Source organism: Stomoxys calcitrans, chromosome 2 (assembly GCF_963082655.1).
Source record: "Stomoxys calcitrans chromosome 2, idStoCalc2.1, whole genome shotgun sequence".
NCBI lineage: Eukaryota > Metazoa > Arthropoda > Insecta > Diptera > Muscidae > Stomoxys > Stomoxys calcitrans.
The window spans coordinates 169,052,580-169,078,955 of NC_081553.1; the positions used below are offsets into that span (position 1 = coordinate 169,052,580).

Genomic DNA, 26,376 nt, shown 5'->3' on the forward strand with positions numbered 1-26,376 from the left:
AGTTTTTAGAGCGCACAACAAGCCGTATACTGGCTTTGGTGTATGTCCGTAGTGGCATGGGGCGAATTAATATCTGCACCCTCTTTTCAACCTAACCAATCCTACATGTAAATGATCAATCAGTCACTGATGAGAAAATGCAATACTTGTCTAAATGAGTTAAACTAACGTTTGTCAGCAGAATAATAATGATAATCTGAAATAGGATTCGATATAAGATAAAATAAATTAGAAACAAAAATAATAATGGTGAAAGAACTAACAAAAACTAGATTATTTATATATTATTAAAACTGAAAAAAATGCATTTAAATAACAAAGGCCTTTACTTCTTGTCTAAAAAGTGTATGGTAAAAAAACTCCCCGAAGTCCAAAATCTTTCTTTATAGTCAGAAAATGTGTGCAATTGTTCAGCTATAATTCCATATAATGATTGGGTTCTCCATTGCCAACACACTGCCCACTACCAGCAGGATGAAGGCATTCCAGCACGGCCATTACCTTTGTTTCGATTACCAACTTTGTCAAGTTTAAAAATAAAACCGAATTCAAAACGAATGTTAAGGATTAAAAAGAATTTTTGCATTTGGTTTTTGTTGTTATTGGTCTGTTGAAGTAGTTAACGAGAATAGAAGTGAATATGGGGGTAAATATGAGCACAAAGAAGGCCCTTTGAATGAAAGAAACCATGCAATGTAAGCTTAGATTATTTTTAAAGAGCGTACACCTTGCGACATGAATCGCTAGTGTTGCACTGAACGCAATACTCAGAGAAAATGCCGCGTGCTGAAACTGTTTAGCAGTAACGAGGATCGTATAACAATTAAATACTTTAAATGCTAAACCAAAGAGTTTTGAACTATTTGCGCAAGAATAGAAAACGTCTAAAAGAGCCGTTGTCAATATCTACTGTCGAAATAACCACAACAAGGTTAATAACTAAGTATCATTCTTAGATAGGATACCATATTCTGATGTGAGGCCAGCTAAGCTGAGGTTAACATGCCGGCTTTTAACGCTAATTGCCATTCAAATCTCAGAAAAAATTTTCAGCGTTGTTAATTAGCCATGTAAAACTTTTCTACGTGCCACAGAGCAACTCGTCATTAACTTTAAACTTAAATGGGACAGCAGTGATTGATATAAGAGAAGTAATCCCGCTGGTCCTTAATGGAATTTTCATGGGCAAATTGCATATTCTGATGAAGGGTTTTCTAATATTGAAAGTTATGGCCCTTTGTCCACCAATGGTGTAGTCCATAATAATGGATAGAGGTGGGTTTCTACCGGGTAAATACCCAACGCTTGGGTATTTAATGGGTAAATACCCAACGCTTTGGTATTTATTGGGTAGATGCCCAACGCTTGGTATTTACCCAATAAATACCTTTTTGGGGTATTTATAATTTTGCAGATATCTTGGATATAAAAACATTTTCCAAACAATTTTTGATGATTTCGTATTTTTTATATATATAAAACTGACCTCATGATCTCATAAAATTGGATTTTAGTTATGTATAGCCGCTATATATATATAACTAAAATCAATAGATTGATAATTTTTCATCCGATTTCGATGATATTTGGCACATTGGGTTCTGGTAGAGCCTACCCATTTCTGTGAAGTGTGGTTCAGATCGAACTATATTTGGATATAGCTGCCCTATAGACCGACCGCCCGATCTCCCGATATAGGGTATTGCGGCTATAAAAGATCCAATTCGAATTAGATGAAATTTGGCACAGTGTGTTCTGGTAGACCCCTACCCATTCCTGTCAAATGTGGTCCAGATCGGACCATATTTTGACATAGCTGCCATATTGACCGATCTCCCGATATAGTGAAGAAGCATTTTTCATCCTATTTCGATGGCACAGCGAGTTCTGGAACACCTCTTAATCTTTTTGTAGAGTATCGTCCAGATCGGACCATATTTGGATATAGCTGCCATATAGACATATCTCCCGATATAGGGAATCGAGCCCATAAAAGGAGCATTTTTCATCCGATTTGGATGAAATTTAAAAGTGCGTTTTGATACCCCTTTAAACCTTTTTATAGCTGCCATATAGAACGATATCCCCACATAGAGTATTAAGCCCATAAAAGGAGCATTTTTTCATCCGAGATCGGTCTATATATCGGTCTATATATATCTAAAATCCGGTTTTATGAGATCAGAAGATCAGAATGCGAAATCATCAAAAATTGTTTGGAAAATCTTTTTATACCCAAGATATCTGCAAAATTGTAAATACCCAGCTTTTGGGAATAGATGGGTAAATACCTGGGTATTTATTCAATTTACCGGGTAAATTCCTTTTGGGTATTTACCCATCGCCCATCTCCAATAATGGAACATTACTTTGTTTTGGCTGGCCTTGGAGCAATCCATTCGGACGAACTAATTTTTGAACAAATTTTCGTAAACCGAAAATCTTGTACTTAATATATATTATAAAACGGCCAAGGATTTTATAAAGGTGATTTTGTGGTACATATTACGATTCCATTCATGTCAAATCGAAAGATATTTTTCCAGAGAAGCGACGAATATGTGCAAATTTTGTCCATGAACATTCCACTAAGGAACAGGGGCAAACTTCTCACATGTCAATGAGTGCAGTCCGATTCAAGTTTAAGCTCAATGATTAGGAGCCTCCTTTTTAAAGCCGAGTCCGAATGGCGTGCCGCAGTGCGACACCTCTTTGGAAAGAAGTTCTACATGGCCTAGTATCTCACAAATGTTGCCAGCATTAGGAAGGGAAAACCACAGCTGAAAATTTTTCTGATGGTCTCGCCAGGATTCGAACACAGGCGTTCGGCGTCATAGGCGAACATGCTAACCTCTGCGCTACGGTGGCGACGAATATATATGAACATTTATTTTCCTTAAAGAAAGCCATGAAAATGAGGAATTAAGTTTCAATAATAGAAGAAAAGCATAAATTATTCTAGGCGTGAATGCAAAGCCATAGGTGGGAGTATTGGTGGTGAGAGTAATAGATACAAATGGTGCGAGAGAAAGAGCATCACTATATTGGTGAGGGCGTTTAGGGGGTGTGATGTGCGTGTTCCTACTTGGCATGTAGGTGAGCAGATTCTTTAAAGTTCGGCTTTGAGGTGCGAGGCATTTGCCTTTTTGTTGTTTGTATATATTAGATATCCAAATTTTGGGCCAAGTATCGCAAGGGTCGCCAAACCTGTTTATGCCAATATGGGCATCAAATAAAAGGGTTTTAAGAATAGAATAGAGACTGACATTGAAAAATGAAACAACATCATGAGAACCAGTTCAGTTTACATGCAAAAGCTCCTAACAGCTCTCTTTTTTTTACATGAAATGGTCATATAAAGTCAAGTATTTGAGCGCCCACCACTCCTTAAAATAGAAATAAACGGGCCTATAGCCCGATCATAACAATATCCAAATTCATTTAGATGAGAGGGCATAAGCATTTTGGGCCATGTATCTGTAAAAATCAATCCAAAAGAATATGAAGCTTGATCAAATGAAATGTAGTTAAGAGTAGCGTATGGACCATGACATTGATATGAAAAATGTTAAACAATATTTAACATATGAATGTTGAAAATCATATACAGCGGTCAAAAAAAGTATTCATCATTCAATGTTTTTTTTTTTAATAAGTCTACAAAAGATAATTGGAATAAAAACATATTAAACTAATGATGCAGTAGTGCTTGTGTGATATATATGTACACAATTTCATTGTTTTTAAAGAAAAAAATAGTATTTATTGGAACAAAAAGGGCCATTTTACAGCTGAACACAAAAAATTAAACAAAAAAAGTATTCATCATTGCAAAAAAACAAAAAAATAAATAACATAATTTAAAAAAATTAATACTTTGTTATTCGACCACCGCGTCTTATAACTTCTTTTAAACGGTTTGACATCGATTGGACTAATTTAGCGGTTATATTTTGGTCTATATTAGTCCATTCCTCCATTATCACCTGTTGCATTTGACTCTTGCTCGAAAAATTGTGCGTTCTCAATTTGCGTTCGAGATGTTCCCAAAGATGTTCAATTGGGTTCAAGTCGGGACTTTGAGGAGGAGTTTTAATGACTTTGGGGCAGTTATACAGCATCCACATCTTGGTATTTAAAGCAGAATGTTTGGGGTCATTATCTTGATAATATTGAAAGTTATTACCAAGCCCAAGTTTTACAGCACTATCTTTTAAATTCCTCTTTAAAATGTCAATGTAATACTTATGATCCATTACTCCATTAATAATTTCAAGATTTCCCGCTCCTGAAGCCGCCATACACCCCCAAACCATTAAACCACCTCCACCATGTTTTACAGTAGCAACTGTGTTTCGTTCTTCAAGCTCTGTATTTGGTTTTCTGTACACTATGACCTTTCCATCGCACCCAAAAAGATTAAACTTGCTCTCGTCTGCAAAAATGACTGTTTTCAAAAATGATTCGGGCTGTTTTACATACATTTTTGCGAAGTTTAGCCTTTTCACTCGGTTTATTTTATTTATAAAGGGCTTCTTACGTGCAGTTCTTCCTCTGTAACTATGCCTTTTGAGTGTATTTCGAATTGTTTGTGTAGTAACTTCCTTCCCTAAATATTCCATAGTGTTTTTACGAAGAATGGTCGCATTTGTCTTCGGAGTTTTCTGAACTTGCCGCACTAGCCAACGCACATCTCCAACTGAAAGTGCTTTTGGTCGACCAGATCTTGGTTTATTGTCAACAGTTTTCGTTTCTGTCCACTTTCTGATGATGGATTGTATAGTAGATCGTGGTCTATTTAATATTTCACTGATAGTTTTTTGAGTTAAACCATTCCTGTGGTGTTTTATTATCAAAACTTTTACCTCATCAGAAACCTCGTTTTGCTTACGACCCATTTTGACAAAAACTATATTTTCAATGAAATTAAATATTTGCTGTCAAGGGCAAAGCCTCCTTTACTAAATAAAACAGAAAAGGGGGATTCCCAAATAATATTTGAATTTGACTTTGATGATAGCACATCAATGATGAAAACTTTTTTTGTTCTGTTTTTGGTGTTATTATATAAAATTGCATTTTTTGCGCTAATTAAATTTATTTTTTGAATTTATTTTAAAACATATTACGAAAAATAAACTATTGCATAAAACTGCATTATTTGTTTACTTTAAATTTTCTTCAATTACCCAAAATAAGTGAATTTATTATCAATTTTGCTAATGATGAATACTTTTTTTGACCGCTGTACATGATTTTACCAGATATTTTGTCTTAGAAACTATCAGAAAATCTAATTTTGAAATTCTAAAAAAACATTAATTACATAATGTAGGGTACAGCCAATTTTTCGGTAGCTGAAAACAGCGGAAAATGTTTGCCGTTTTTACAAAAAACTACTGCTTTTTTATTTCCAACAGAGTCTATGCTGTTGCACCAAAACTTTTTGTTAATTTAGCTAACAAATTTCTCTGAGTGTAACTTTTTTCTCAATATTGTACACAAAACTTGAAACTAAAATTGTTGCATCTTGGTTTCAAGGTATAACCTAGAAGCTTAAATTATAAATACATTTTTGTTTTGTGTATTGCAAAAGTGGTTTATTAGTGCTTAATAAAACAGGATTGTCATTTTAGGATCTTTAATGAAGCTCAAATAAATCGTTTTTCAAAGAGAAACCTCCAGATGGGCCACGCTATAAGGCATTTACCATATGACCATAGCCCTTATTTATTTTGCTTCAACAAGCTTAATTTTACAAAGTCCTTGCAAAAATATTTCGACCCTCGTTCTTCAATGTGGTTACATACTGATGTTTGTTGCACCGGCTACAATGATTCAAAGATTGTTAGCAAATATGTGGTCTGAGGTGAGAGCGGAAAATGTTGTCTTCAACAACTTCGGTCAATGGTATTCCATATGGCTGACCTGGCTGGCTGCCGTAGCATTTTATCAATTCCTTCCTCCGTTGTGGTAACAATAAGTCAATGCCATTGCAGAGTTTTGCTGTATGCTCATGTTTGTCTACTATTCCTCTTGTATTGTTTTTCTTTTGAGCTTTTGGCTTTTTCCTCAATTTGTATCCTTTGGTCTTCACTTTCAAGCGTTTTTCGAATGAGTATAACAGAATTTGGCCTTAAATCAACATTGAAAGTGGAATTGGGTATGGTTTGGTTTGTGACCAGTAACCAAAATTGATTGACTCTGTTATGGTTTCCTGTTGTCATACTCTTTCGTTTATCATTTCTCGACAAACTTGGGGTGGAGGAGTTTGTGGTTTATTTCGAAAATTTCTAAATGTATCTGTAGGTTTTCATTTGTGGTTAACTTGTAAGTCGTATAAACTACATTTAATGGGGTTCGGGTTTAAGTTTTTTTTTTTCAAAATTAATTTGTTGTTTTTAATGTATATTGCTTTTTGCCCAACGTCCTTAGTTAGGGACAACCAACAAAGAGGGATTTCCACTGGTCAATACAGTAGGAAGAGAAACCGCAGCTATTCAAAGAATGTCAAAAATTTAATGAATTATGCTTTTATTGGCGTAATATTTTTATGGGGTTGTACTGAGTGTTCAGTTACAATACAAAAGAGATGTAAATATCAAACAAGTTCAATTATTAAAACTTGGTGAGTAACTATAATGAAAATGTATTAAGCATAAGAATTCGGTTCAAATCTATGGCATTGATCTTTATCACAAAACATGCCATTAAGAAATAAATGTCTGTAAAGTAGGACAAACTGCACCTTTTTTTGACAATTAGCTTTTAATCGATAGAGAACAAATGAGAGTATGGAATCTCCAAATGTCAAATACATTTTTTCCGCATCGTTTTGGTAAGATTTCAAACACAAAAATTTAGATGATTTTTTCATAAATTTAAGTTTCTCTACCTTCAGAGTTTATAGACTAGGGAGCTAAATTTTTAGAATATTGGTATCAATACTTCCTGTAATAGTAACTTTCTACATAAATTGATTGGTTATATGCACTCATGAAAAAAAGTTTGCCGAAAATAGCAAACATTATCTGCTGAATATTTGTAGTTATTTTTTATGCTATTGTAGCAGTAGTTCTGCTATTACAGCAGTAGTTCTGTTATTACAGCGGTGGTTCTACAATTTCAGAGCAGCAGACTGGCTGCTGAAAAGTTTGTTGTTTGGTGAAAATGACTGCTGTTTAATTATGAAGGGGATGTTAGAAGAAAAAATAAAATAAAAATGTAAATGTGTGTCACAGTGGATATTTATAATGACCACTGATTATACACCATATTCATCCATAACCTTTTTTCTTTAAATTTAGATACAAAAGGCCATGCGAGTCATGTACACATTAGTAGAGAAATAACAACAAGTAAAAAGGCGTTAAGTTCGGCCGGGCCGAACTTTGGATAACCACCACCTCGGGTGTATATGAAAACCACCTTTCGTCAAAATCCAGTGAACAAAGCATGCCCCATAGCAGCTATATCGAAATATGTTCCGATTTGGACCAAATACTTATTAGTACAAGTCATTGTTCAATTGTGTATAACACAATATTGAGTTTTTAGTAGCTATATCTAAAAATAAACTGACCTGAACCAGTCACTGTGTCAAATTTCAAATTTAAATAGAGATATCGGTCTATATGACAGCTATATCCAAATCTGGACCGTTTGGGCCAAGTTGCGAAGAGCCTAACATAACTCACTGTCCCAAATTTCGGCGAAATTGGACAATAAATGTGCCTTTTGTGGCGCCAAAACCTTAAATCGAGAGATCGGTTTATATGACAGCTATATCCAAATCTCGACTGAACTCAGCCAAATTAAAGAATAATGTCGAGTGGCCTAACACAACTCACTGTCCCAAATTTCGGCAAGATCAGATAATAAATGTGGCTTTTATGGGCCTAAGACTAAATCGGCGGATCGGTCTATATGGCAGCTATATCCAAATCTGAATCGATCTGGACCAGATTGGGGAAGGATGTCGAAGGGCCTAACTCACTGTCCCAAATTTTGGCGACATCGGACAATAAATGCGCCTTTTATGGGCGCAAGACCTTAAATCGAGAATCTGGACCGATCCGGGCCAAATTAAAGAATAATGTCGAGTGGCCTAACTCAACTCACTGTTACAAATTTCAGCAAAATCCTGTAATAAATGTGGCTTTTATGGGCCTAAGACCCTAAATCGGCGTATATGGGGGCTATATGAAGACATAGTCCGATATATCCCATCTTCGAACTTAACCTGCTTCAAACTTAACCTCCATATTTTTAAAAACTGTAGCGTGATTTCAACAGACAGACGGACGGACATGGCTAGATCGTCTTAGATTTTTACGCTGATCAAGAATATATATATTTTATGGGGTCGGAAATGAATATTTCGATGTGTTGCAAACGGAATGACAAAATGAATATACCCCCATCCTCGGTGGTGGGCATAAAAAATGCGAGCGAGCTCAGCTACGTTTCGAAATGTGTACCAATGTATGGATCTTTACAGTAATTTCAGTTCATTCGGATAAGAATTGCGCCTTGTAGGGCCTCAAGAAGCAAAATCGGGAGATCGGTTTATATGGGAGCTGTTTCACGTGAGTTGAAGGTCATGAGAGAAGCCGTTGTAAAAAATTTCTGCTAGATCGGATGAGAATTGCGCCCTCTAGAGGCTCAAGAACTCAAGATCAAAAATCGGTTTATATGACAGCTATACCAGATTATGAGCGGATTTTAATTATACTTAACACAGTTGTTGGAAGTAATACCAAAACACTACCTGCAAAATTTCAGTCAAATCTGACGAGAATTGCGCCCTCTAGAGGCTCAAGAAGTCAAGACCCAAGATCGGTTTATATGGCAGCTATATCAAAACATGGACCGATTTGGCTCATTTACAATTCGACAGACAGACGGACGGATTGACATGGCTAGATCGACTTAAAATGACGTGACGATCAAGAATGGGTTGCCCAAAAAGTAATTGCGGATTTTTCATATAGTCGGCGTTGACAAATTTTTTCAACGGCTTGTGACTCTGTAATTGCTTTCTTTCTTCTGTCAGTTATCAGCTGTTACTTTTAGCTTGCTTTAGAAAAAAAGTGTAAAAAAGTATATTTCATTAAAGTTCATTCTAAGTTTTATTAAAAATGCATTTACTTTCTTTTAAAAAATCCAATTACTTTTTGGGCAACCCAATATATACTTTATGGGGTCTCAGATGCATATTTCGAGGTGTTACAAACAAAATGACGAAATTAGTATACCCCTATCCTATGGTGGAGGGTTTAAAAATCTAATGTTATGTAGATGTAATTTCTAGTTTGGTAGATGAAACTGAACGCCTGTTATCGAATCCTGGCGAGAAGATCAGAAAAAATTTTCATCGGTGGTTATCACCTCCTAATGCTGGTGACATTTGTGAAGTACTATGCCGAGTTAACACTTCTCCCAAAGGAGGTATCGCACTGCTTCAAGCCAATCGGACTTGGCAATAAAAAGGAAGCCCCTTATCATTGAGCTTACAATTTGAATCGGACAGCACTCAGTGATATGCAAGAAGTTTGCTTCAGTTCCTTAGTGGAATTTTCATGGGCAAATTTTCATTTAATTTTTCCATTTCACATATTCGATCATGTCACCTACCCTGTACTTTTTACTTACGATTGAACTCCTTGAGAGTGCAGAATGAGGATTTTTCATCTGATATCTATAAAATTTAAAATGGCAGAATAGCACACAAATGTAGCCAGCATTAGTAAGAACATAACCATAGCTGCACATTTTTCCGATGTTCCCCCCGGGATTTTTATCCAACCGTTTGGCGTCATAGGCGGACATGCTAACCTCTGCGCTACGGTGGCATTATGTTATCCTCTGAACCAAATATGCTTGGTGTGGTTCTCATAGTTTCACCTTTTGAAATATCCTATATTTGTAGATTGGAGCCGCAGATGACAAATTTTCATAGGATTTGAATGAAATTTAAACTACTGGATTGAATTCGCGTCCCTGCACCAGAGCAAAGTATGATGCACTTATATTTAATATCCGATTTTAATTTTGAAAGAAATCATTTAAGTTATTGCATATGAAGCCTTGCTCTCGAAATGGACACCAATCAACTCTGCTTTAGTGCTGTTGTCTTTGTTGAGTATTGTTGTTTGACTTTTGTTTGTGTCCTGACGATGACCAGAGTCCGTCAGATTTCGCAATAATATAATAGGCATTTTCGCTGAGAATAAAATGAGTACCCCAGCGAAAATGCCTATTAAATTATTGCGAAATCTGATGGACTCTGGTCATTGTCAGGACACAAACAAAAGTCAAACAACAACACTCAACAAAGACAACAGCACTAAAGCAGAGTTGATTGATGTCCATTTCGAGAGCAATTAATTAGATTTGCAATTAATTGAAGCGACATTTATACTAACGCAGCGACACGTCGCTACTATTTTGTTTATAGAACTCAGCACCACTTCTAAGGAATGTGTTCCCATTTTCTTCTTTACCATTTTTATTTATAATGCGTTTTGACAGTTGTTCGGGTGTGTAGTCTATGGTTTTATTTCAATTAAAAAGTGTGTTTTATTTAGTGTCGATAGAATGCCTGATTATAATGAAATATACACATGTATATTTATCCTCCGAAACTAAAAAACAAGTAAAAAGGCGTTAAGTTCGACGAGGCCGAACTTTGGATACCTTCCACTTCAGTTATATATATAAACCACGTTTCCTCAGAATCCGGCGAAAAATGCATATTTTATGCCCCCATAGCAGCTATATCGACAAACGGTCCGATGTGGGCCAAATTCGACACGGATATTGAGTGGTCTAATAAGTACAAGTCATTGTGAAAATTTTGCAGAACAAAATATTGGTCTTTTTGGTAGCCATATCCCAATATAGACCGATCTGAACCATATACGACACGGATGTCGAAAAGTCTAACATTAGTCACTGTGTCAAATTTAAGGAAATCGGATTATAAATGTGCCTTTTATGGGGCCAAGACTATAAATCGAGATATCATTCTATATGGCAGCTACATCCAAATCTGAACCGATCTGGGCCAAATTGAAGAAGGATGTCGAAGGCCCAAAACCTTAACTCGAAAGATCGGTCTATATGGCGGCTATATCCAAATCATCATCAACATGCAGAAAGTTGTCGAAGAGCCTAACACAACTCACTGTCCTAGATTTCGGTGAAATCGAACAATAATTACGCCTTTTATGGGTCCAAAACCTTATATAGAGAGATCGGTTTATATGGCTGCCATATCCCAATCTGGACCGATCTGAGCCAAATTGAAAAATAATGTTGAAGGGCCATACACAACTCACTTTTCCAAATTTCGGCGAAATTGGGCGCCTTTACATTAAATCGAGAGATCGGTTTATATGGCAGCTATATCCAAATTTCGACCGATCTGTGCCATATTGCATAAAGATGTCGAGGGACCTAACACAACTTACTGTCCCAAATTTCGACGACATCTGACAAAAAATGCGCGTTTTATGAGCCCAAAACCTTAAATCGAGAGATCGGTCTATATGTCGGCTATATCTAAATCTGGACCGACCTGGGCCAAATTGAAGAAAGATGTCGAAGGGCCTAACTCAACTCTCTGTCCCAAATTTTGGCAAAATCGGACAATAAATCCGCCTTTTATGGACCCAAAACCTTAAACCAAATTGAAGATGGGTATCGAGTGGCCTAACGCAACTCACTGTCTCAAATTTCAGCAAAATCGGATAATAAATGTGGCTTTTATGACCCAAAATCGGTCTATAAGAGGACTATATCAAGATATAGTCCGATATAGCCCATCTTCGAACTTAACCTGCTTATGGACAAAAAAAGAATCTGTGCAAAGTTTCAGCTCAACATTTTTATTCTTAAAGACTGTAGCGTGATTTCAACAGACAGACGGACGGACATGGCTAGATCGTCTTAGATTTTTACGCTGATCAAGAATATATATGATTTATAGGGTCAGAAACGGCTATTTCGATGTGTTGCAAACGGAATGACAAAATGAATATACCCCCATCCTTCGGTGGTGGGTATAAAATACCATAGTTATTCAGCCCAATTCTGAAAACTCCCTGGGAATTAATTTCTCCCTCGAATGAAATCCTCCTATTCTAATTGAATGGGGAGAGGGAATTTCGTATTTTCGAAAACAACTGTTTTGCTTCAGCTGTTTTATTTTGCCAAAATATTTGCCTATTGTTTTTTGGAAAAACAACATAAAGCAAAAAGAAGTTATAAAGGTTGCTAAAAAAGTTTAAGTTTAATGTTTGTTTTAATTTCTGTATTTTAATAGTGCACAATTATGAGTTACAGCTTGCCACCATATTTTGTGTTGTGATAACAACTTTCCGTCTTCATCCAACAATCGTTGGCTAAATTAGACGCTTCCATAGTGGTCTGGTAGACAGATTAATTGTGTCGTGTTGTCCCTGGCTGCATGCAGGGTACACATCCTGCAAGTTGGCGTTTTCCCTTACCATAAGGAGTTAAGGAGGCTGAATCGTAATATTGAGGTTTGCTTCTCCTTCGTCGTCATAAATGCTGTGGTGGTCGATCTGATGATGATCTGATGGAGCTAGAACTTGAAGATCTAATCGACATTTCCAGGCGGCAGCCGCTTTTCATGATGGACGGCTGCTGGACATAATGCTGGCGAAAAGCGACTTAAGAATTTATTCCTACTCCTGTGGAGTAGATGCTACCAAATGTGGCCCCAAGTATTTTGAACAATGGCCCACGAACAATCCATTAACAAACAAACAGAAGACTTCTTGCACATCATTGACTGCCGTCCGATTCTACTTTAAGCCCAACGATAATGGACCTCCTTTTAGTATCCGACTCGGAAACAAGTGTCAATAAACTTGAAAAGCTTTAGAAAATCTTCTATGGTGGGTACATGACATATTTAAACCGGGAGAACCTAACAAATTTGTACTTGATTTTGATGAAAAAGTGAAAAATAATTTCGACCTATTTTAAAATGTTCGAAAGTAATAAGAAGTGGTACAATTTTTTTTATAAAAACATAAAATTCACAAGTTTTTATCTTTACTCCCTTTCATTTGTTTGGGGGAATTTTTCCCAAGTTTTATCGCCTCATTGTCCTTTTTATATCGATTCAGAATTTCTTTTTCTCTGGGAAAGATTCCGCCTTTTCGAAGTTTGTTTACCATAAGGGATTAGGGAAATAACTCCCAGTAAATTGTTATTCAGAATAGGGGAAAGGGAGTAGGGAATAAACTCCCAGGGAATTGTTATTCAGAATAGGGCTGATTATTCTTTGGATCCGGCTAAGTGTCAGTTTTGAATGCTACAGTGCTTGCATACAAATATCCCAGTAATTGCATTCATTTTTTCATCACATAGAAAAAATGTCAATTAAAGGCCATTATCCTTTGTCTCTTTTACTATGTCCGTCGACTGTTCCCTGCCTCTTCCATCAACAGAGCGTCCATCATGACTTGAGATATTTAAGCGTCAAAAACACCATAAATGTGGAAAACATTTTGAGTGCTTGTACAATATAAACAAGTAAAAAGGCGTTAAGTTCGGCCGGGCCGAACTTTGGATACCCACTACCTCGGATATATATGTGAACCACCTTTCCTCAAAATCCGGTGCAAAATTCATATCTTATGCCCCATTGCAGGTATATCAATATATGTTCCGATTTGGACCATATACTAATAAGTAAAAGTTATTGTTCAATTGTATATAACAAAATATTGGTATTTTTTAGTAGTTATATCTAAAAATAAACCGATCTGAACTATATACGACACGGATGTCGAAAAGCATAACATAAGTCAGTGTGTCAAATTTCAGTGCAATCGGATTAAAAATGCGCCTTTTATGGGGCCAAGACTTTCAATCGAGAGATCGGTTTTCATGGCAGCTATATGCAAATCTTGATCGATCTAGACCAAATTGCAGAAATATGTGGAGGGACTTAACTTAACTCTTTGTCCCAAATTTCGGCAACATCGGACAATAAATGCGCTTTTTATGGCCCCAAAACCTAAAACCGAGAGATCGGTCTATATGACAGCTATATCCAAATCTGGACCGATCTGAGCCATATTGACGGAGGATGTCGAAGGGCCTAACACAACTCAATTTCCCAAATTTCAGCAAAATCGGATAATAAATGTAGCTTTTATGGGCCTAAGACGCAAAATTGGAGAATCGGTCTATATGGCAGCTATATCCAAATCTGAACCGATCTGTAATATATTGCAGAAGTATGTCGAAGGGCCTAACACAACTCAATGTCCCAAACTTCAGCAAAAACGGATAATAAATTTAGCTTTTATGGGCCTATGACCCTAAATCGGAGGATCGGTCTATATGGCAGCTATATCCAAATCTAAACCGATCTGGGCCAAATTGACTGAGGATGTCGAAGGGCCTAACACAACCCACTGTCCGAATTTCAGCAAAATCGAATAATAAATGTGGCTTTTATGGGCCTAAGACCCTAAATCGGAGGATCGGTCTATATGGCAGCTATATCCAAATCTGAAACGATCTGAGCCATATTGACGGAAGATGTCGATGGGCCTAAGACAACTCACTGTCCCGAATTTCAGCAATATCGGATAATAAATGTGGCTTTTATGGGCCTAAGACCCTAAATCGGAGGATCGTTCTATATGGCAGCTATATCCAAATCTGGACCGATCTGGGCCAAATCGACGGAGGATGTTGAAGGGCCTAACACAACTCACTGTCCCAAGTTTCAGCAAAATCGGATAATAAATGTGGCTTTTATATATATTATATCAAGATTTAGTCTGATATAGCCCATCTTCGAACTTAACCTGCTCATGGACAAAAAAAGAATCTGTGCAAAATTTCAGCTCAATATCTCTATTTTTGAAGACTGTAGCGTGAATTCAACAGACAGACGGACGGACATGTCTAGATCGTCTTAGATTTTTACGCTGATCAAGAATATATATACTTTATAGGGTCGGAAATGGATATTTCGATGTGTTGCAAACGGAATGACAAAATGAATATACCCCCATCCTTCGGTGGTGGGTATAAAAAAGCAAAGTGGACGTAACAATAAAATCTATTTTCTATTGAAACTAAAAAAAGGAAGATGACAAAAATAAACTTCTGTCATTGGTATATGAACGAAAGAGTATAAGAGAACGAAAAGCAAACACGAAACAAGAAGATGTAAAAGTGGATGGACAAGGGAACATAACAATAGTTTAACTTTGGCGGCTTGTGTATGAGATATTTATTAGGGGCAAGCTGTTTTAAGGAAGTGAATAGTTTTCATATTCCTTTTGTTAATATTTAAAATCTAAAATCTACTAATTTGTAAGAAATTTATGGCTAAAAATTTTTCTTCCAACAAATTTTTATTTTATTCTATTTTAATTTGACGTTTGTAATCAATCATTGTGCAAACATTTAAGGCCTGGTTATGCTCTCGTAAATGTACTGTAAATGTAGAAAAACGTGTCAACTGTTTTGTTTTGCCTTATGAAACACATGAAAACGATTGCCGAATGTCTGTCGTTAAAACAAAAACAGCTGAAAAAATTTGAAGTTTTAACAAATTTCAAAACCAAAAATTTTTAGTTAAGAACTTGGATTGGCGGAACCCTGGTATTGTCATCTGGAAGATCATGTTACACGGATGGATCAAAGCTAGAGGACAGATTGGGCCTGGGGGTTTATATATAGAACCCAGGGACTGAGATCTGTTTTAGACTGCCTGACCATAATACGGTCCTTCAGGCGGAGATCCGGGCGATCACGGAATGCGTGAAGTGGTGTGGTGCTAACGCGAGGACGTCGAGTCTGAACATCTTTACCGACAGTAAAATTGCATAAGGGCAATAACAAATAGGACGGTAAGGTCAGGAATAGTCTTGCAGTGTAAAAAGGAGATTAACGCTTTCTCTGAGGATGGCAAAATCCACATCGTTTGAGTGCCGAGTCTTAACGCAGTAAGGGGAAATGAAAGGGCAGACGATTTGGCGGTGAAGGCCAGAGGACTGCCGTCAATAAACTTGGTTAACCCGAAGCCTTTCGGATCGACTCAGTCCGAGTTAAGGGAGTGGGCGACGAATGCGCATGCAACATTGTGGAACAGCGAAACGGTCGGTAGGACGGCGGAAATCCTATGGGGGGATCCAGATGGTGAGAAGACGAGGCTATTACTGAAAGGAAGCAAGAAGGAGGTCAGTATAGCTATTGGTATCATAACGGGACACATAGAACTACGAGCTCACTTATGTAAAATCGGTGCGGCAAGTGGTAGCATGTGTAGGGCATGCGGGGACGATGATGAGACGTTGGAGCATTTCCTTTGTCATTGCCCGACTTTCGCGTCTAACAGATACCAGCACTTGAAACAACTTAGGAGAGTGGTGTTGAAAACAATTAAGGATTTGGTAAGTAGCACAGAATTCCTAACTTAAACTTTTTTTTTTAGAGGTTACTTTATAGTTTTTAGAGCGTACAACAAACCGATTACTGGCTTAAGTGCATGTCCATGGTGGCATGGGGTGGATTAATATCTGCACCCTCTTTTTAACCTAACCTAACCTAGTTAGAAAACTGTTATTCCTGATTTATGATTTCTCTGCGCAATTTTTTACAATTTATTGTCAACAGTTAAGGTTTAGTTTGAATGGCTAGCCCACCATGAAAAAGTAAGCTCACTCAGTGGCCAGTACATATACATAAGGAGAAATTACAAGATGAGTGTTGGGGTCGAGCACCAATACGGCACCATCGTATCTGTTAAACCATGTTAGGACTATGTATGTCGTGAAACCAGAGTCTATTGAGGGATTCCACACACTTCAACCTCATTGTTCTAGAAGCCTCGGCCTACAGGGCTGGCATACATCCTGATTTTGAACACTGTAAATCCCATTCCAGAATTTCTTTTTGCGGCTATCGTTATGGCACAGAGCTCTGCATGAAAGAACAAACACTCGTCCAGCAGTCTCACGTACATACCGATGTTGTGTGTGTTGGAGTATGGAACCAAATACAGTCCCTGTCCCCATCTTGGAGCTATACATAAGACCGATATATCATTCTCTCCCAAAGACCGCTCGACTTTTCGCACCACTTCGCGGAGGCTCGTCTTCTCCGACCTATCCTTGAGGAATGCATGTTGTGTCCTTAGAGCATGCCTGAAGTTCTCCGACTTATCACCCTCTCTCACCTTTAAGTCTATTTTGATACAAAAATTGATTTGTTTGAAATGTCAATTGCTACTAATTTGTAATAAGCATAATTGCTTGTTCGCATTTTCGATACATTTATTCTACATTTACGAGAGCATAACCAGGCCTTTACTTAACTTTATAGAAGAAATGCAATAAATAATTTAATAATGACTACTTCAAAAAGTATTGTTAGTCCTTACTTACGAAAATGCTAGAGAAATAAAATAAATAACCTGTTGAGAACATTGAACAGTGCCAGTTGCTTAAAGTGAGATTATTGAAGAATGTGTACTCGTGCAATTGGTGCAAGGAGAGAGGTTTTACTTGTATAGGATATAAGGAATACATTTAAGTCAAAAGCTGCCTTTGGCTATGCATGAATGTGAAATGTTTATGTCTAAATAATTAAACATACGATAAGAACTAAAGAATTGAGGGTATGAAGATCCATGCACACTGTCGTACAAAACTTATTCAACATACCAAAGGTAAAGCGCTCTAATTTGAAGTATCAATACCTTGCACCATTTTTTTAAACTCATTGCAATTTAAAGAGGGATGTCAATATAGATCGAAAGATGTTGTCGCTGAATTACGTTTGCCGGTGTTGGTGAGGAAGTTCTTTCGAATCGTTTAAATCGCCAGGACCTGATAATGCATCAGTGGTCGATCTACAAACTGTGTCTGATAGATTTGGGCAATTTTCATTCCAAAATCCTGAAAACCGTACCACACGATTACAAACGATTTCCATACTATTAGTCTGCCATCCATTTTGCTAAAGACCCTATAGAGGTTGTTAAATACATATCTTATGGCGATGATTCCGAAGAATAGTCTCGTCAACAGCACCGAAACAGCTCTTTCAGAAGGTGTTCTTTTTAGCAGAAAATACAAGGTATCCAAGAATATTCCATTTACAAAAGCAAATACTTTTCGTTTCGTCATTAACAGATGTGATGGGCGTAAACCACGTGTTACGTACAGACTATTTATTGCAGTTGTCGAACCTATAATGTATGTATGGTGTAGTGGTCTGGTGGACGGCGCTCCAAAAATCCAACACAGTTAAATACTTCGCCAGATTCTAAGAATCGCTTGTTCTCCACCACAGCTCTTCCAACACTGCTGTGAGAATAAGAAATCTTTCCTTTTGGTCAAGCATCATTTCTTTTTAGCCACCTTATACGAGGGTTGCCTTTTATATTTCTGCATTGGAAAACCCTTGTGTTGCAATCTGCCAACTTACAGCTCTATCGTAAAGCTTGACATTTTTGAGGTTATACGTACTCAGAACGTTTTGTCATACGAGCGTTGTTTGTGTTGTTTACAGTAACTTAAAAGATTAATCTCGCCCAAAAAATGGAATTAAATTGTGAGCATTTTCGTGCGATAATTTTTTAAAACTTTCGACGTGGATTAACTCAATAACACTGCATCGATTAACTCTTTTCAGTTTTTGGCGATTAAGCTCCATCAAGGACCAGTGTTTATCGATGGTATGGTGAATTCAACCGAGGTCGATGTTCACTCCAAGTCGAATTTCGTGAACGTCGTCCAAAATCAGTTGTTGTTCCTAAAACCATTGATGCTGTGCACCAACTGATATTGCGAGAACGTCATGTGACCTATTGGGAGATTGAGACAACCTTAGGCATTAGTGGGACCAGCATACATTCAATATTGCATGAACATTTGACCGTCAATTAGTCAATCGCTCAAAAAAAGGCTTGTGCCGATTGGTCGAAAGAAATGCTCCAAAAATAGAAAAACAACTGCATTTCAAACACTCAAAACATCAATTTGATAAGTCATCCGCCGTATAGTCCAGACTTGGCACCGAATGACTTCTTTTTATTCCCGTACGTAAAAATAAAATGAGAGGTCAACGTTTTTCAACACCCGAAGAAGCGGTTGATGCGTTCAGAATGCATGTTTTGGAGATACCTCCATCAGAGTGGCAAATGTGCTTGCAAATTGCAAATTTTGCCCATGAACATTCCACTAAGGAACAGGGGCAAACTTCTCACATATCAGTGAGTGCAGTCCGATTCAATGAGTGCAGACCGCTGAAAAATGTTTTCTGATGGTCTCGCCGAACCGAGGCGTTCAGCGTCATAGGGGGACATGCTAACCTCTGCGCTACGGTGACCTCCGTAAATGTGCTTAATATTATAAATATTTATTTTTGTGTTCTCTAATGCCGAAATATAAAAGGCAAACTTCGTATACCGCTTTTTATTCCAGACTAACTAAAATTGTTGTAGCAAATAGTTTTTTTAATTTGCTTCTACAACATGATGAACTTCAAATGAGCAAGTCCTTAAAATCGATGGTAATAAGTTTCAGTAAAAATTTCCTACATATTTTTTTTCCATACAAATTTTTTCTAGCATGCCACTGATTACAATTAAGGATGTTATGTTTCTTGCCGGTAGTATTTTTAAACTCAAGTCAACGATTTTTTAACTTGTATTAAGGAAAAAAAGTATAAACCAGGACCTGATAATGCATAAGCGGTCGATCTACAAGCTGTGTCTGATAGATTTGGGCAATTTTCATTCCAAAATCCTGAAACCCGTACCACACGATTACAAACGATTTCCATACTATTAGTCTGCCATCCATTTTGCTAAAGACCCTAGAGAGGTTGTTAAATACATATCTTATGGCGATTATTCCAAAGAATCGTCTCGATACAGTACCGAAACTGCTCTTTCGGAAGTTGTTCTTTTTTAAACCTATTCCAATTACATTAACTAAATGCGATTTCTTTGATAATAGTATAGGAAAAGGATAGGATAAGATAATTTGATAATAGGATAGGATAAGAAAAAATTTTCATAAGATGAAATAAAATTTGTATACCACATTTGGTACATTTTTTCCTAGAGTATAAGATAATCTTTTTTTACTGCAGATCCTTCAAGCTGGATGCAACGAATGTACTTAAGCCTAATATATATCTATCAAGCTATAGATAAAGTCAAGTGTATAGTGACCGTTTACAGTCAAACTAAAATGACGCTTAAGATAATTATGAGTATAAAAATCAAATCAAAATCAAATATGTTATGTCGTTTGTTATTTATATTGATTCGTGTTTAATTGCTTTCAACTATTTTTGTTAAAATTTGTAGTCTCGACAGGTTTTTCACATTCATCACTGTTTTATGACGAAATTTTTAAGCACACTGTAAATTCCACCACATGTTGTTTGTACCGGGCGAGGACAATGCTCGGTTAATATGTTTGTTTTTTGAGCCGGTCGTCAATCGACTGTTTGCTGTTGAAAATGGTGAGAACGATTTTAATTAGCGATCACAGGAACTAGAAAAGAGCTGAAGAGAAAAAAGCAAACAATTCAACAATCAAAAAAAGACCAAAGCGAAGTTTTGAACTTTAAAGAACCTCCTCATCCATATTCGAGAGAATATTTTAGAGGCAGACAAAAATGCAGACGGACAGACAATAAGACCAGCCTGGCAGCTAAGCGTCGGATATGCGAAACATTGAAGTCGGTGAAGATACTAAGGGCAGGAATCCTCCGTTGTACTCTGCCATTTAAGAAGTAGCATTTGGAAGATGATTTGTTCTAGGGATTTATTTCTTGGTTGTTGGTGGCAGACCTATCTGAGTTGTAGTTGTTTTCCTTTTTTATTGTTATTTATAGCGCCACATAGTGACAACTTGTAAATTAGTCGAGTCAACATTGCAACACTTTATGATAATTCCCAACAGAAATGTTCGGCGAACAGAGACAGGGCTCATGCATATTCTGGAAAAGGGCATGCAACTTAGAATCAAGCGTGTAATACTATCGGTCTGTCTGTCGATGGTTGCCTTCTTACACCACCTATCGCACAGTAGTTTGCTTGTGGGTGTTTGAATAAAAATCCTATTTTTGTAATGTTCTTGCTAATCGTTGGCATTCAACTGATACTGAAGTGGTATATTTTGTAAGGAAGACAACATTTTTCTTTATAAATACCACTGTGTATTGAAAGAAAGAACATAATTGTTAGGAACTTTAAATATTTAATAAAAATGGATACGTCTTTTTGTGCATCACTAATTCATTTTTCTTTGGTTTTGTTTTGTTGCAGATTCCTAGAAGTGCTGCGGTTTAAATGAATGTAAGTACAAATGGCGATGAGAAACTTTTCGTCTTTTGCTGTTACTTCTCTAAATAGGAGAAAAAGTTTGACTGAAAATGCGATTTATTTTAATTGTTATGAATGCGTTGCAGATATTTTTATTGTTTTTTTAGAACTTGATTACTGACTTCCCCAAGCACTACTCGGCGAACAAAGTTACTAAATCTCAACTTGGCAGATATTTTTAAAGTTTTTTTAGAACTTGATTACAGACTTCCCCCAGCAATACTCGGGCAAACGAAGTAACTAAATCTTAACTTGGTTAAAAAGGACCAGGTCAGTTTGCGTTATGTTGGACGGCAGCTTTTAGCCGGCCGAATCATAGGTACTTTCTTAAGTTTATGTGTATAATATTTTAAAGTGGTTGTGTCAGAGCAGGAAGTTAATAGGAAGCTAAGTCCTTATATAAACAGATATGAGAATCAATAAGAAGGATATGTGCCAAACATCAAGAGGATAGGTTGAGGTCTTCAGGGATCTTATGCAACTTTATTTTGTTATAGCATCCAAGTTTTTTGACGTAAAACATTTAAACTTTATGTATTCTATAAATTAATGTTCTGAATCGATTAAAACCTGGTTTTGTCTAATTCCTTGATTTGGTGCTATTTTACAAAGCTTTTTCAAGTTTACCTGATCAAAGGCACAATGAGATACCGTGGGACCTTGACAATATGTCTTAATGTTGTATTGATATTTTGATAGATATGAGTCAAAAATATTTTAAATATCTCTTTTTCGAATGTAAAAATGGCACAAACAGCACTATATCGGGCTATATATTGCAATGCAACAGTGTGTTTAAGTAGGCACCTGGACATCCGTGCTGAATACGATTCAGATTTAATCATATTTGCATAAACCTGGCATAAAAATCAATCACCCGATTTATGGCCGTAAACCCATAAAATACGCAAATCTAGAACAGTAAAACGTATAAGACTCTTCGACTACCGTGCGAATTCTATTCCAAATAGTACCATATTTAGATATAGCTGCCTAATCTGCAAATTGCAAATTTTGTCCATGAACATTCCACTAAGGAACAGGGACAAACTTCTCACATATCAATGAGTGCAATCCGGCGTGCCGCAGTGCGACACCTCTTTGGTGAGAAGTTTTTTACATGGCATAGTACCTTGCAAATGTTGCTAGTATAGAAGGGGGAAACCACCGTTGAATTTTTCTTCTGATGGTCTCGCCAAGATTGGAACCCTCAGCGTCATCAGCGGTACGGTGGCCTCATCTGCGCTACGGGGCCGAATCTAGTTCGTATTTATTTGTTTGATGTACATTTTTAATCTATTTCCGGTATATATTTTAAATTTTAAATGGGGGAAAACTTAAAATAAAGGAGGAGCATAATTATGAAAATTTAATAATTGTTTGTCTGTATTTTAAAAATGGTACATTTTCTTTAGATCTTTTCCGATCTACCTCTTTCCGTAGCTTTCAAAGTTATTGCTCTCCAAATGTTATAGAGTTGAAAGGTGGTCAAATGGGACACCATTTGTTGCACCCTGTATAAGTGACACGCGCCTCTTATGTGCCGCTCAGGTCAGAAGATAAAAATGTTTGGTGTTATTACTACTGAGGGACTACCTTGTTGCTCAGAGATGAGTCCTATGAGTACCGTTATCATACCGATAGCTATATTGACCTCTTTCTTACTCCTCAAAGGATTTTCGTCGTCGTACCTACCGTTTCGTTGTTCGTCGCCCACACTCTTAACTCGGACTGCGTCGACCTGAAAGGCTTTGGGTTAACCAAGTTTATTGGGGACAGTTCTCTGGCCTTCACTGCCAAACCGTCTGCTGTTTCATTCCCCTTACTCCGCTATGGCCTTGCACTTAAATAAAGCGGATCGTCGCATCCTCAGAGAAGGCGTTAATCTCCTTCTTACTCTCCAAGACTGTTCGTGACTTTACCGTCCTGGTTGTTATTGCCCTGATGGCCAATTTACAGTCCGTAAAGATGTTCACACTCGATATTCTCACGTTAACACCACACCACCTCACGCATTCCATGAAAGCCCAGATCTCTGCCTGCAGGACATTGTAATAGTCAGGCTTCCTAACGTCGTCTCGATTATAATATGATGGCGTGACCGCATTTCGAGTCTACGAACCAACATCTGTCGGCCTTTTCGTACGCTCCTTAATGTGTCACTTCCAATTGAGTTTCCTGTCCAAGATCACTCGCAAATAATGGCCTTGATATCAAATTCGTTCTATTGAGGAAATGTGGTGTGTCCAATTTTTCCTCCTTCGCGTTACTGGTGAACAGACAGATTTCAGTCTCCTCTGGATTAGCATTGAGACCACTTGGTTTAGCCCAGTCCTATGCCATCTGGAAGACCCCTTGGCCCTTCTACATAGCTGATTCGGATCCTTACCCTTCAGAAGTATTATTAGTCAGTAATAATACTTCTGAAGGTAACAGTTTATTTATGGTGGTAACAGTTTGTTTATGGTGGTCACCCATAGCATTGGCAATTAATGCCCCCTGTGGCGTGCTCTGTGCCATTTTCTACCTTATATTTATGTTATGGGACCCGCAAGTTATTCACCTGTACCTTAGCATAAGGATTGTACGGTCTCTGAGGACCCAGTCCACCCGGTACTGGTCTAAATAATGGATCAGTGTGTTGGTCCGCTCATTTTTAAAAGTCCCGTCGATGTCAATACATCTCTAATGTGTACGTCTTGACATTGAAAAATTCTTCTATTTTATGCACAACTTCGTGCAAGCTGTAGTTGATCAGTGAATGTCCTACTCTTTATAATGGTAAATACGTTCCATGGTTTTGAGTAGAAAGTACATAGAGATTTTCGGTATGTTGGCCTTGGGTGTCACATAACTTACCTTGCTGGGTTCAGGTATATATACAACCCTTGGCTCCTGCCATGCTTTCGGAGCGTATGCAAGTCCTTGGCACGCTTTGAAAATATTGACCAGATGGGTTGATAGATAGTCCGCCTCCTTCTGTAGTAACGCCGCAAATTTTCCATCAGGTTCAGGTGACTTAAATGGTTGGAAGCTCCTAAAAGCTTCGTTTACCATAAATTCTCCCGTCATATCTTGTGGAAAATGCGCTTTCATCAAAAACATCAACAAATCCTCAGTTTGGGCATGGGTTTTTGACAGAAACTTTTTAATCTTGGCAGCGTCATTAATGCTATCGACCTGTTTGCAGAAAAGCTTTCAGGAGGCACTTTTTGCCGCTCTTATAATCTTACTATATTCCTTGAGCCGTGTGTAGTACGCATCCCATTAAACTTCTGATTTTTACGATGTGCTCTGTTACAAAGTTTGCCGACCTCTTTCCCAATTTTGCGAATCTCCCCGGGCATTCAGGGTTTTTCTTGGGCTGATTTCCTTTTTCGAAGAAGACAACTATATTCGAAAGACCCCACTATTACGGTCGTAACCCTGTTGACGATGTTGACAATGTCGTCAATGTCTTCTATGCTTGAATAATCTTGGAAGAAAATTTCAGTCAAAATTGCGCCCTATAGTGGCTCAAGAACTAAAATCTGGAGATCGGTTTGTATGGGAGCCATATCAGGTTAAGAGCCGATTTAGACCATACTTGGTACAGTTGTTGGTCAAAACAACCATTTCATGTAAAATTTCAGCCAAATCGGTTAATAATTTAGCTATCTAGCGGCTCAAGAAGTCAAGATCCGAAATCGGTTTATATGGGAACTGTATCAGATTATAAACCGATTTGAACTACACTTGGTACAGTTGTTTATGGTCAAAGCAAAACACTTTATGCAAAATTATAGCCAAATCGGATAATTATTGCGGCCTCCTGAGGCTCATGGGTTATAGGGCAGCTATATCAAAACAAGGCCCGATATAGCCCTTTATAGGGTAGACGTAGGGTATTATATAGAAGGTACCGACCTACGTCAGACTTTCATTACATTTTTTAAATGAGCTCAAACAAAAATTCGATTTAATTTGGAAAACAGATTTTCTCATTGGGAACTCTCGCGTCGGGAAGTGGGACTGTTTTGACCCATTTCTTTTAAAATAAAATATAAATCTTATCTTCATTAATTAATATGTATATAAACATTCAACATTTTGCAAAGGAGGAAAGATTAGAGCAAATTATTTTTCTCAATTTTTTTCACAATTGCTCCGTTGTGTTATGGCGTTTTGTGTATTAACAATATTTAAAGCTTGAACCAACATGTCGCTTCGTATAAATCATACTTAGAACTATAAGAAGCGTGGAGCAAGATCAATATTTTAAACCAGTGATGAGCAAACACACTATTGCACATTATTGTATACGTGCCTGAGAATATCAGCCCGTGGGCTTGGAAATAGTGTGAGTTAGTGGGCCCACCACTGCTTTAAAATCTGAATTTATGACAAATTTTTACAATGAAGCTTTACCAATCATGTAAAATGTCATTCATGTCAACATTCTGTTTTTTGGTTACCTTAAGTATTTTACCATGAAAAAAATCAAATAAATTTCCATATGAGAAACATGATGTCACAGCTTTAATGCGGTACGTGTTTTTGTTTACAAATTGGAAATTCGTTAAGTTCCCAATGAATTGAAACACATTCTATAAACCGGATATTTGATGAAGTGTAAAGTAACATGTCCGGTTTGTTGGGCCTGCTAATTCCAAAACGACACTGACAGACATTATTTTTAATCTTCCTTAATCCCAAACAAATAAAAACACAGAGAATTAAAGAAACATCTAGCAAAAGGTGAAGCATGCAATTGTCAAACGCATCACCGGGCTCTTTATTGTCTGCCATTCCAATAAGGGATATTTGAAACAACAACAAAAAACACAAACTACACTCTGCTGCTGTCACATTAACCTTTGCTCTGACGTTTCATTTTCCAAAGGATCCTTGTGCAAGGACATTAAATGTCCTATTTTCGCCTTTAAATTTTGCCCACTAGCATTTCCCTTTGGTCTTCCTCTTGTTGATTG

At 37.2% G+C, this 26,376-nt stretch overlaps 1 protein-coding gene across 1 annotated transcript in view; it reads left to right on the forward strand.

Moving 5' to 3' along the window:
• Positions 1-26,376, forward strand: part of LOC106081464 (transcription factor E2f1) — a 238,157-nt gene that overhangs the window by 69,042 nt on the left and 142,739 nt on the right. Inside the window, exon 3 of the mRNA XM_059362393.1 lies at positions 21,350-21,379. The gene's annotated coding sequence lies outside the window, so the exon portion shown is untranslated. The remainder of the gene's footprint in view (positions 1-21,349; positions 21,380-26,376) is intronic.